This window comes from Gopherus evgoodei, chromosome 16, assembly GCF_007399415.2.
Source record: "Gopherus evgoodei ecotype Sinaloan lineage chromosome 16, rGopEvg1_v1.p, whole genome shotgun sequence".
NCBI lineage: Eukaryota > Metazoa > Chordata > Testudines > Testudinidae > Gopherus > Gopherus evgoodei.
Genome location: NC_044337.1, coordinates 20266913 through 20277148, shown reverse-complemented (window position 1 = coordinate 20277148; position 10236 = coordinate 20266913).

Here is a 10236-nt window from a genome sequence, read left to right as displayed (position 1 = left end):
AAATCCTCCCTAGTTTAGCCAAAACCACCCCTTGGCTTTGGATCAGAACTGTACACCATGTTTGCAGCCAAGCAAGTCACGGAAGGATTCAGTTGAGTTTTATTTAAGTTAATTGGTCAGTTGCGAAAGCTCCACTATCTTACTGTCTTTTTCTCCTGCCTCCATTTTGTGGCCAAAGCACTCTTTAGTCTTCTCATTGCACATAACCCTGTTCTGCTCAATTAGCCATAAATCGAACACATTTGGAAGTCACCTGATTTCAGATTTTATTACAATTTGGAAGTTGGACATAGAGCTCCATGCTGCTCAACTCACTCACACAAGTAATCCCTTTGGTGTCATGATATATGAAGTCTCTGACCTACTTAAATAAGAGGTGTTTATTTAAAAGGAAAAAAACTATTGGCACAGACACATGTCTTTCCACACAGCTCAAGTTCCAGCTTTGTCTCCCATGTTTACCAGGGACCATGCCTTGTCTGCAACTGCATACAGCCCACAGAGACTTCTATCAGCTGAATAATGTCCTGTAAGTACACACATTACTGTTGGGATGTCACTGGGACTATTTCTGGGGGAAACATGAGCAGGATTTGACCACATGCTTGCTGAAAATATTGCACCTTCTGAATGAACCTGGCTCAGTTTTGAACACAACCTTGGATCAAATTCAGAGGGGTAGCCATGTTAGTCTTGATCTGTAAAAGCAGCAAAGAGTCTTGTGGCACCTTATAGACTAACAGACGTTTTGGAGCATGAGCTTTCGTGGGTGAATACCCACTTCATCGGATGCATGTAGTGGAAATTTCCAGGGGCAGGTACCTACCTACCTACCTACATGCATCGGACAAAATGGGTATTCACCCACGAAAGCTCATGCTCCAAAAACGTCTGTTAGTCTATAAGGTGCCACAAGACTTTTTGCTGATTTTTGGATCAAATTGTGGTTTTCTGTCAAAATCAAGCAGAAAGAATTCAATTTCACATGGCTTTCGCAATAAAAGAAACAAACAAAAACTCAACCAGCTGGAAACAAATCTGTTCCCACCATGTGTCATGCCAAGATTTTTTGTTCATTGGAACCTAAAATCATTAGCTTGGATGTAAGCCTCACACAGATTGAAACCAAATAAACTGTTAAGACAAACTCCTGGAGCGGTCAAAGCATCAAGTTCTGCAGGGGTCAAATCAACATACTCCTTATAATTTGAGAAAATTCATCGCCGCATTATTGTCTTGGAAAAGCCTCACCCTCCACTCCTCTGGCCCCAGTTTCTATAATGTACACTCACGTTCATCAGTATCTGCTCCTGGGGGCTGATCCAAAGCCCATTGAATTCAATGGGAGTCTTTCCACTCATGTAAGATAAGGCCCTTGTTGCGTAAGAGAGCCCAGCTGCCAGTAAGTAACAGCAACCTGGGAAAAGGTGCACCCAAATCCCACCTATTCAGCTGCGGCTGATGGGTCCATCTTCACCAGGCTGCAGGAAATGAAGATTGGCAGGATATCAGATGTCTTCATTAACTGGCGATTTCCTCTATTTGTGGTGGTGTGTTGGTGAGCAGGCCCAGATAACCCTCACAATCTTGTCAGTTTAATTTACCATTTACCTCACCTGCCAAAGTTGAGTGGTGAGCAAAAGGGGAATCCTCAGCAGGAAAGAAGTGAAAAATGTCCATATGAATGTGGGGCGGAGGGAGATGCCTACCCAGAAAGTTTAATTAGAATGGAAATCTCACTAAAGCCCTCAGCTAGTTCACATTGAAATACATGTGTCTCTTACTGAATCCCTGCTCCGTTGGGCAGATGAGGGAATATGCCTGAGTCTACCTTAGCATGGACTGTGATGTAGTGAGGTTTTTATCGTGATGGTAATTTACCAAAAATAAATTCCATGGATAAATACAAATCAGAAAATCAGTTATCTGCCTTGGCAGTTAAACAATAATGGTGCCTTAGACTTACCTAATGATCCCAAAGTGCTTTGCTGAATACATACAAGGTCAAGGGCAGGAAGGTGAATGGTCTTAGGAAAAGTGCCCTGGGATCTTGGGTGCAGAATGGGGCTTGTTATTTAAGGTGTCAGCCACCACCAAACAGCCTGACTTTCAAACTACATGTATACATCATTAAGTACCAAATGAACACCCACAGACTGGGTATTTACACATGCTGGTTGGATATTGGCATGAACTCGTGGCCAGTTAAACACACAACTGAACTGTGAGTCCTGTTGTGAATTTGTGATAATTCTGCAAATTCATTATGCACATAACTGGTCACAGAAATTTAAAAATCAGGCCCCACAAGCTTCTAGACATTTGACATTGCTGGTGTGGGGCCACCCCAGAGATAGATGCACTTAGTAAAGTGAATCTTTTATAAATGGTCCTAATATGTGATCACCTGAAGATAAGCACCAAAACTTGTATCCAGACTGTGAGATGTGGCTTTAGATAGCAAACTTTAGGCACCTGCACTTAATTAGAAAACAAGCCTGTATCTGTAAAGTGCGTTCAGTTCATGGTAAGTCTTTATAAAAACCAGCTGTTGACTGGTTTCAGTGAGAGTTTTGTGTGCATAAGAATTGCAAGATCAAGACTCATAAGTTTAATGTGCTAGAGCAGGACTCCACAATATCCCCCAAATTTGTTATTTATGGACCAGTGTCACAAAATTCATCTCTTTAAATGTATGCTTTTGGACCACCACGTTTCTTGTTGGATGCTTGAATGGTTACATTTAAAACGGGATAAAAATCAATGTGAATAGACTAAGGGTCACACTTTCAAATGAAATTTAGGAGCCTACGTCTCATTGAAAGTCAATGGGATTTAGTTAGATGCTTTTGAAAATGTTACCCTGCCTTTGGAGCCTAAGGGTATGTCTACACTACCCGCAGGCTCGGCGGGCAGCAATCGATCCAGCAGGGGTCGATTTATCACATCTAGACTAGATGCAATAAATTGATCCCCGAGCACTCTCCCATCCACCGCCACAAGAGGTGCAGGCAGAGTTGATGGGAGGGGCAGCAGTTGATTCAGTTATTCACATAGCTGAAGTTGCATAACTGAGATCGATCCCCCTCTCCCAGTGTAGACCAGGCCTATCTGCTCTGTATTTTAACAATTTAACATATTCAGCTCACCAGGGTAGGGACTGTCTCTTCATCTGTGTTTGTACAGCACCTAGCCCAATGGGTCCTGATTTAGTCCTTTTGGGATACCATAACACAATTGACATTAACAGGAGCCTGATCCTTTTCCTCTTGACTACACTGAGAGCAGGGAAAAGTCTTTAATGTGGTTTACAAGACTATGGGCCTGATTCTCCTATAATTTATGCCACTTTTACCTCATTGCAATGTGACTCTACCTTCCATGGATTCACTCCTGATTTGCACCAGTATAAGTGAGAAGAATCAGGCTGTGTGTGCCATAAGCCCTGTTTTAATAAGTATTCTCTTGATGTGCTATTTTCATAGATTGTAGATACTATCCTCCATCAGTAAAACAGAAGTGATTCTTGAATTAATTTAAACGTCCCTCTGCCTTGTATGCCAGCTGGATATGGCAAGTTTGATCTTATCTGAGAACAGTTCTAGGGTCCCACAGGGACACTTAGCACTTTATAAACCTGTCAGGACCTTAAAGCTGATGACCATGAGGTTTTGCAACCAAACACTTTTTGTTTTGTACGCACACACACACAACATTCATGTTTTTGCAAGTGAGGGGATGTTATTTTGTGCTGCAGTTTCATTTGGAAAAATATAATGTGCTGCATGATTTATTTTAAAGCAACCAAGCTGCTGCAAACAGCAGCACATTGGAAACATTTGTATGCATGGGAAACAGAGGATTGTCTCTAAACCCATCTGCATTTTTTCCCTGCCTAAAACATTCAGTGTGTTTACAAGACCTTGTCTGGAGAGGTGCTGAGTACCAGCAACTCCTGGGACAATCAGACTCTCTAGTGCTTGGCTCCTGGTCGCATTGTCTTTCATTCTCAAAACACATTGTTCTGCATTGCCCACCCACATACGTATGAAATTTAATTTAATTTATTTTCCCAAAGTATTTTTTATGTGAATTATGCTGATCCATCATATAATAGAACTGTTTGGTACAAATACCTTCTGTAACCGACTGTATGGTACACACACACACACGGCTAGTCTATACAGACTGCAATCAGCTGTGAAGTGTTCTGTGATTATGTTTGAAGACCTACTGTAAGTGACTGTCTGTGTTTGTATGGTGCCCTGGTTTGTAACTGGGACACTTAGACACTGCTGCAGTACAGACAATAAAATGATAATAGGTTTGTCCAGCATGAAGCTCAATGGTAGCACAATCAATGATTAAAATCAATAATAATAAACACCCAAAGAGTGTGCAACAAAAAAGACATCCACAAAGTGGGGATAACCCCAAAATAAAGGGTTTCAGAAAGCAAGGATCTGATCTTGTGGGTCTTCCAAGTTCAGAAATCCCAAAGAAGTCAATGGAGTGTTGCTGATTTGCACCAGTCGGGGATCTAATCTGTACTGCATTCAGGCTATCAGCCTATTCAAAGGGGGCTGTGTAATTAAAATATGTTTTCATCTGCTGGGCTATTCTATCCCTCTAGGTTGACACAGCTCACCATAGTCTCGGAAACACCATATTATGCCATTGATCTTTTTAAACTGAACTCCCACTGAAATCAATGATCTGGCCCATTGAGATTATTTCAGGCTTAGCTGGGGCTTGTGTGTTTTCTTGTTTTTTTCCCTACACACACTCTGCTGGGTTTCTTTCCACATGGCAATTCTCTCAACCCAACAAGTCACCATCTGATTAAATCTCTGCCATTTGGGGCCCATGGGGATTATAACATGACTGCAGCAGGTCCCAGCCATTCTCTGCAGCCCAGCATGTTGCTGCTTCATTAAGCACCAAATTGTTACATTAATTCTAACTGCTCTGTAGAGATGTAACTGTCAGGAATGATTTACTCCCTTCCAGCTGACTGGGAGACTTTTGCAAGCTTCTCAGTACAAACTGGAAGAGACCATGGCATGGGCAGGTGTGGTCATTTGTATTAGTGTTTTCAGTCTGGTGACAGTAGCAAGTGGCTTTAACCTCCCCTTAGAGATGGGGAACTCTCTGGCCCCCAGGGGAAAAATAACTGCTTAGATAAAAGTTTATCTATATTGTGGGCTCCGTATTACAAGTCAGCATAAGAACTGACAGTTAAAATACAGAGTATTTTCTATAATGCTTGGTGAACTGTCCATTTTGAATTTCACATGAGCTCACCATCTTCACTGTATGAGGCAAATCCTTTTTTGCTGACGCTGCACGGGAAGGAGAATCCATTTAATTTAAGTGTGAGAAAACATCCCGGGTTAGCCATGATTAAGGAGGCAATTTGTTAGTTCTCAAATGTATTTTTTCCAAAATGTCTGTTTAGTTGATCATTGCTGCAGGGTGAAGCTTGAGAGAGAGAGAGAGCAAAGATTTTTAATGCCACAAACACATCAAATTGTTCAAACCACCAGTGATGCCAAAAAATTGCCAGATCCCATTTCCACATTATTGTGTTAGCTACCCTTACTAGCAAAGCATTATTTTCAGAGACTCTGAGTTAATTTAAAGCTTGTGCTTTCGTATTCCAGACTTGCCAGCTCAGTGATGTATGCCACCATCAGAATCATTCCTACAAAAGTGCCAAGCCAGGCTAATTTGGTCTTCATTTTTCTGTTCCTTTGAAAGTGGTTCCATTTTAAAAAGAAAATTAAAACAAGACTGTTGATAAACAGTCTAAATGCCTTTCTGGTTAGAATCCAATAAAGGACCATTTAAATAGCACGTTCTGTGAGGTTTGCATGGTTCGAGTTCTTAAATGAACTATTTCATGGTGGGACAGGATAGATATTTCTACACAACTCGTGTGTGTGTGTGTGTGTGTACACAGAAAGATGTACATGTATTATATATATAATAGCCATACTTGGCTCTTATAAAGTACTTTTCATCCATGGATCACAAAATGCTGATTAACACAGGTCAGTAACAGACACAGGTCTTCCTGTATCCTAATCCAGTGTGTTATCCATGCTCCCGCCCATATATATATATCTACACACACACTCTCAGGCCACGTCCAGACTAGGAATTAAAATCGATTTTAGATACGCAACTTCAGCTACGAGAATAACGTAGCTGAAGTCGAATTTCTAAAATCGAGGTACTCACCACTCTCTCTCTCTCTCTCTTTCTCTCTCTCTCTCTCTCTCTGTGCAGGCTAACATGTAGCTTTCCCTGCAGGCAGAGAAATCCCATCCAAGTCAATATCCACGCATGTAAGGAAAAGAACAGAATGGCAGAGTGGTGATCCACAGAGTTTACTTATATATTGAAATCGAGGCCATCGTTCATTCAACTGATTAACAAGCTAATAAAAGGCAGAGAAAAACAAAGGATTTAAAAACATTATAAAAATGAAGAGTATCTATTTATACGGAGAGGAATGTATTCTGCATATAATGCACGCACACATATACGTGGACATGTGTTTCTTTGCACAATTCATATTATCTAGAGGGGAGGATGTATGGTCCTGTATAGATAGTTAGATAGGACCATACTTCCTCCTTTCTATATAATATTAATACACATACAAATATATACATGTGAGTGTGCGTGCGTGCTGCATGCAGAATATATTCATTTCCAGAATCTGGGGATTATATTAAAATCCAAACAATAGGTCTCATCCTATGCTGCTTTCTCAGATTGAACTGCCCTGGACTCCTCTCTTGCTAGTGATGAGTAAATCCAGCAGGGCTGGGCCTCATGGACAAAATCTCTGTGGCAATGGCCAACCCTAGTGCCTGTCCAGGGCAATGGAGGCACTAGGGTTGGCCATTGCCACAGAGATTTTGTCCAGGGCAATGAGTGGCTGAAGTGCTGATTTGTGGGGGTTCTTTAGCCTCGCTGTTAAAGTATCCCCCACACACTGGGTGGAGGATCAGAGCATCCATGGGATGGCTCTCTCCCGACATCCCCTTGCGATGGTCCCACAGGAGGGCAGTCTATGCCACACAATGCACTTCCTGCACAGATTCCCAAATTTGGCCTCCCTTGCACAATGGAATGGTGCCTAAACATTCACAGGGTGCAGGGGAGAACAGGGTGTAGCCCATATGTGTATTCCAACTATAAAGAGGAATGAATGTTCCTGAAATCCAGCCCCTAGAGAAGAAACTCTAGGGGTACAAATCTGGGCAATGTATAAATCTGGCTGCTGAGCTCTGGCGTTCACCTAGAGGTCTGCATTGTGTGACATGAAACCAACGCCCTGCCCAGGGGTGCTAGGACAATTTGTATAGCGGGGGTACTGAGAGTCATTGAACTCAAACCTGTACACGCTGTACATGATGGAAACCACTTCAAGCCAGAGTGTGCGGCAGCACCCCTAGTTCCAGCACCTATGCTCTTGCCTATTGTTTCCCGCAGAATCCACAGGGAACTGTTTCTGTTGCTTTGTTTACATTTTGTTGGGTTGTCAAGATTTACCTCCCTTAGAAACTACTTGATGGGAGATCTGGGGGGGATTAGCAGCATTTCTGACACATCAGTCACCAGTTTTCTCCAGTAGTTTTCCACGTGCATCAGGTTACCCACCTGCTCCTTGGAGACGCAGGGTCATGCCGTTCCAGCTCTTTCAGCTGGAATAAATAGATTGCAGACCTTAGCTGACTCCAGTTTAGGAACTAACCATAAAATGTTTAACAGTAAGACTGTTTATAATTTTTAATAGCACGAGTGCATTTCCTTCATAGATCTTGGAGCAGAAGATGTGACTTTAGATTTTGAAAGAGAGGGGGAACAGATTTTACACACTCAGCGACTCCAGCTTGTGCAAGAAGCACAGGATAAGGCCACAGAGATGTGTGTGATATCTTTTAAAAAACTGGGTATTGTGTCTGACGAAGTGGGTATTCACCCACGAAAGCTCATGCTCCAATATGTCTGTTGGTCTATAAGGTGCCACAGGACTCTTTGCCACTTTTTACAGATCCAGGCTAACATGGCTCCCCCTCTGATACTTTTAAAATAAGGTTTTCCCCATTTAAAATACTTCCTGTCTCCTGGTCGATACATTTATTCTAAAGTGAACTGAAAAACTTAAGCCTACTTTACAGTAGAATTTTATGATAGTAGCTTGCCTGTCAGAGGTGGCTCTTAGAACTGATTTCTAGAGCTGGTCAAAATTTTCAACAAACTTTTTGCTTCTCTCTCTGGCTTAATGAACATTTAATTATTTATACAAAGTGGCTTAGCACTAACAGGAGATGTCAGATCTATAACTCGATAGCCGCTCTTGATTGAGAGCAGAGACCTAAAGCTGAGTCTCCCATATCCCACATGTAGGCCCTAGCCACCAAGCTATCAGCTATCCTGAGAGAGAGTGTGAGCATGTGGGTGGGTGTTTTTTCATAAAAAATAAAGGTGGTGTTTTCTTCCACATTCAAATGAAAACAAGTTTTGAAACCTTGAAACTTTTCCTGAGGAATGGAATTGTTTCCTGGCTGCCCCTGCCAATTTTGCAGTGGAAGTAAAACCCTTAAAGAGTTGAAGTGCTACCTGTCAGGGAAACCAAGAAATACCTGAAATCTTTGCATCATGGTAGATTTCCTATCTGTCTTTTTAGTGATGGCTGGAAGACCCTGTTTTACAATATCTAGCACATCATTCTGTCCACGTCAATGGACTTTGCATCTGGGCCTCAGAGTGCTGAAGTCTAGCTTGAGTGTCTTGCTTGAGTAAGGGTTTCGGGACTGGAGCTCACTAGCACATGGCCTTCAGTGGGGTTATGCCTGTTTATGGCCCAGTGTCTGAGTTATGACGCAGAATCCAACCCCCTGTTGGTAGGCAAGTCTTAACGAGTTGCATGTGATTCTAAAAGGAAGGTTAAAATGTGCTGCTGTCTTTAACCCTGCACTTCCAAATGCATTTGTAGGTATAGGGCTCTATAGAATGAGGCTAGATGATCCAGGGATCAATGTGCTAGCCTGAGACCTGGGTTCAAGTTTCTGCTCTGCCACAGACTTCCTGTGTGACTTTGGGCAACTCACTTAGCCTCTCTGTGCCTCAGTTCCCCATCTGTACAATGGAGATAATAACACTGCCCTGCCTCACTGGAGTGTTGGCAGGCTACACCAGTAATGGGTGGCATGTAAGTACCTAAGGCAGATGTACACCTATAACTGGTCCAGCCTAGTACTTCTATCTGCATGTGCCCCGAGGGGTGTCACTACGTATTCTTCCCTTTCCTTTATGCATTGGTCATGAAGGAGACTTCATGGTGGACGCATCCTCAGGTACTTTCTTTACAGAATTGATGTGAGGGCACCCATTCAATCTAGGGCTGGTCTGTGCTGTAGCATCCCGTCCCCCACTTCCCCAGCAGGCTGGATACACAAAGGTTTTGCTAATCACATTTGGGATTTTTTTAATCTCCAAACTGTTTTACTAACGTTAACTAACCCTTGCAACATCCCTGCGAGGGAAATGAGTACTAGTCCCATTTTACACATGGGGAGACTGAGGAAAAGCAGTTATGTTCACAGGGGGACTCTGTCAGTCAGAATTAGAATTCAGGAAAACTTGGCGCCCGGATCATGTTGAAACCATTAGCTGATGCCTCTTGCACAGAGAATAGAACCAAGGAGCTTTTCTGACTCCAGAAACACATGCAGTTATTGTCCTCCTTTCTTTAATTTGGTTCCCAAAAGCCCCAAGCCTGCAACCACTCAGTGTGTAGAACTGACTCCAGTGTGACGTGTCAAATTCAAAAGAAGTCGTTTGCCAGAGTCCCGAGTATTACCGGTACCTATTGATAAAAGATGCCCACTTTCTGAATAGCCATTGTTCCCACCCCCAAGTGAAAGAAATGTGTACTGCTAGGCCGGGTGTAAATCGCTTTGAACAGAACATTTTAACATTCATGCTTTTGTCTTAACTCATCATTTAACGATGCTGCTCCTACTGAAAGGCCAGAGAGCCCAGAAGAAAATACTCACTCATATGCTAGTAACAGGAACGTGTACATTTAAACAGCAAAGAGTCCTGTGGCACCTTATAGCCTAACAGACATATTGGAGCACGAGCTTTCGTGGGTGAATACTCTCCTTCCCCTTTTTTCAGTTCACACCATTAAAGATGCTCCGGTGGCCTCCATTG